Genomic DNA, 3642 nt, shown 5'->3' on the forward strand with positions numbered 1-3642 from the left:
TTCCTGGCTCTCTCATTTGATTGAGAATTGGACAGAGTGGAGAGCAGTGTAGTTAATTGGTTCCCTCGGCCCCCACAGAAGGGACTGGACCAGTACCTCCAGGAAGATGTCGTGGCAAAAACCTGCTTGGATGTGTTGGAAGAAAGTCTAGCCTGGTAGGAAAAGGAGGTGGCTCAGTGTGGCCACAGTAAGTCATTTCATGTCTTTGGCTGGGGCTGGCTGGGCAGGCAAAATCAAGTACAGTTGACCCTCAGTATCCCTGGGGGATTTGCTTTCTGTGAATGCCAGAATCCCGATGCCCACGTCCCTGATATAAGATGGCTTAGTCCAGACAGGCCTCTCCATCCTCAGATGCAATCACTCCATTTTTGCATCACTGCTATCCAGGGGAGGGAGTTCCAATTTGTGGGGTGGGGAAGGGCAAACATGTCCTTGGTCATCCTAGCCAGAGAAAATTTCCTCACTAGGGGAATTTTTTCCTCAGGCCTCCGCCTTTGAGCATCCTCTCTCACTTTCTGTCCTTCCAGAAACTTTTTCTTCTCTACCCAGATTCCTGTCCCTTTCTCTCCCTGAGCAGTTCAGCCCCTGCTTTCTCACCCCCTGCCCACCCTGAGCCAAGTCGGTACTCAGCTCCTCCTCTCGCCCTGCTGTAGCCTCCCTCCTGCGGCTCTTCAGCAGGGCAGAGTCAGGGACTGGCAAAGCTGGATGAGAAAGAAGATCATATCCTTATTGCCACTAGCCTTTAATGCAGATTTAGCATTCCCTTTAATTATGAATGTAGGTAACCAACCACAAAAGTTTCAGCAGAACTTGTGAAAGTGTTATTAGTAGAACTCATAGATATTTCCATATCACACATACACAATTGTTACAGATATCTCAAAATATCATCAAGATTCACCAGAACTTTGAAACTACAGTACTAGACCTGCTGCTAGATATTACTAAATTGTTATTTAACTGTTTTGGTAACTGTGTTTCCATATAACTGATTTCCTTTGAGATCCTATGTTTTTATTTTATGCACTTTGGAGACATTTCCCTGAGGAGTCCAAAGATTTCACCCCATTGCTGAAGGGATCCATGGCACAGTATAGATTTAGAATTTGTGCTTTGGTAGAAAAAAAGCGCTGTGGAAGTTACGCAATTAGTTGTTCTTTAACACGATCAGTTCCCAGCTGGTGCTTCCACCTGTAGTCAGAGCCAGAGACCAGGAGGGTAGGGATGTGACAGTGGACACTTGGTCTGTCCTGAGAAGGTGCTGCTGCTGCTAAGTCGCTTCATTCGTGTCCAACTCTGTGATGGCAGCCCACCAGGCTCCACCATCCATGGGATTTTCCAGGCAAGAGTACTGGAGTGGGGTGCCATTGCCTTCTCTGTGAGAAGGTGCAGCAAATGGAAATTTCCAAGCTGGCCCATCCCATGTCTTCCAAATGTGAGGCGGACTATCCTTCTGATTGGAAGAGCTGTCTGTTCTTTCTCCTCTTGAGTAACGGAGGGAATGTGATGATTGATGCAGCTTCCCAGGCCAGCTTCTGAGAAGTGAGAGGTTTCCTCCAGGATGGGTCCCAGCTGACAGTCACATCAGCTGCCAATACTGGAGAAAGGAGGCTGATTGCAGGCCTGGCCACCACTGCAGCCAACACAGACCCAAGAACTACCTCAACCAGCCCAGCCTCCCCAAACCTGGAGAAGTAACAATGATTGTTGTTGCTTTAAGACAGTAAGTATGGGAGGACTGGTTTCATAGCAATAGGAACCAGAAGGTATCTGGGCTTCCCACGTGGCTGCTGCTGCTGCTGCTGCTGCTGCTAAGTCACTTCAGTCGTGTCCGACTCTGTGCGACCCCATACACGTCAGCCCACCAGGCTCCCCGTCCCTGGGATTCTCCAGGCAAGAACACTGGAGTGGATTGCCATTTCCTTCCCCAATGCATGAAAGTGAAAAGTGAAAGTGAAGTCGCTCAGTTGTGTTCAACTCTTAGCGACCCCATGGACTGCAGCCCACCAGGCTCCTCCGTCCATGGGATTCTCCAGGCAAGAGTACTGGAGTGGGGTGCCATTGCCTTCTCCGTCCCACGTGGGCACTAGTGGTAAAAAATCCACCTGCCGATGCAGGAGACTCAAGAGACATGGGTTTCATCCCTGGGTTGGAAAGATGATGTGGGATGCGAGATCTTAGTTCCTCAGCCAGGGAGCTTAGTTTCTGGACCGCAGACCAGAGCCTCCTGCATTGAAAGATTGTAATCTTAACCGCTGGACCACCAAGGAAGCCCCAGTTTACCTTATTTTTTTATTCCATGAGGGTAATGAATACTTCCATATATACCCTGGTGCTATAGCTGTATTTTTCCAAGAGGGAAAAACTTTTCCATTTTTAAAAGCACAGTTTTATTTTAAAGAGGGATCTGCTCAGTTCCATGATGCAGTAAAATCTGAAAAATTAGAATATGAAGACGCACTCAGGTTACTAAACAGGTTCTGAGTTAGTGAATATCCGTGCCGTTTGTCGGGAAGGTAGAGGTGTCATTTTCAGTACTGACGACACAAACTAACAGGAGATGCAGCGCTGCCAGGAGAAAATTCTGCCAAATCGACTCGATGAGTTATAATCATTCATAATCAGTCCATTAATTAACTGGGCACAAAGGAGGTTGTAAAGAGTTCAGAAGTATTTTCCCATGTAGGTTAAATATACCCCTCCTGCCTCATTTGCTTATGTGGATACTTCAATCAACAATCTTAAATTTTAGTCAAAGAAAAAAAGTAAGTTTCAATCTTGACTTCATTTTCATTTTTCAAAAACTAGATTTTAAAAGAGTCTAAATGAAGAAGCTTCTGGTATAAAATAGGAAAAAAAAAACACCAAAACCCAACCTAAAACCAAAGAAGTAACGGGAAGAAATCAAAGAACCATGAATAGTCACTGAACATCACAAAGGGACGTGGATTAAAGAGGAAAAAAGGACATGTTTTCTGTTTTCAGGCGCTTACATTTTAATCAGCGGCTGACAATGTAATTAAAAAAAGAAACTATATTGGCCAAATGTCAGGATTTGGCTGGGATTTTTATTTCTCCTTTTAGTAGTAGCAACAAAAGAATAGAGACATTTCCAAATTCTGGGCCCTCCAGCAAAATGCTTTAGAAAGCAGCTTTCTAATCATTCTAAAAATTACTCTTAAGAAGAAAAAACTAGAACAAACTAATTGCTCAAGAGATGCAGGCTGACCATGAAAAAAAAAGCATGTAAGACTACACAGAAGCAAAATAAGATAAAAATTACCTATAATCCTTTTCTATTCAGAGATAAAGTGTTACTTTGTTTACATTCTTTTAAAATTTTTATTGTATATGTTTACTTATATATATATTTTCCCCCAAATAATATTTTATTTAAAAATTTTTGTTTGTGTTTTGTTTTCTTTCCTCCTTTTTGCTGTAGCGCAGCATGCAGGATCTTTGTTCCCCAACTAAGGATCTTCATTGGAAGGGCAGAGTCTTAACTACTGGATCTCCAGGTAAGCGCCCCAGATAGTATTTTACACATTATTTGAAACCTGTCTACCCTTCTCTCTCTCACTCTCTCTCGGTTTGTTTTTTTTTTTTTTTTTTTGAGGTCTGATCTTGTTTATTTGATACATC

The sequence above is a fragment of the Capra hircus genome, chromosome 6 (assembly GCF_001704415.2).
Source record: "Capra hircus breed San Clemente chromosome 6, ASM170441v1, whole genome shotgun sequence".
In the NCBI taxonomy this organism is placed as follows: Eukaryota; Metazoa; Chordata; class Mammalia; order Artiodactyla; family Bovidae; genus Capra; species Capra hircus.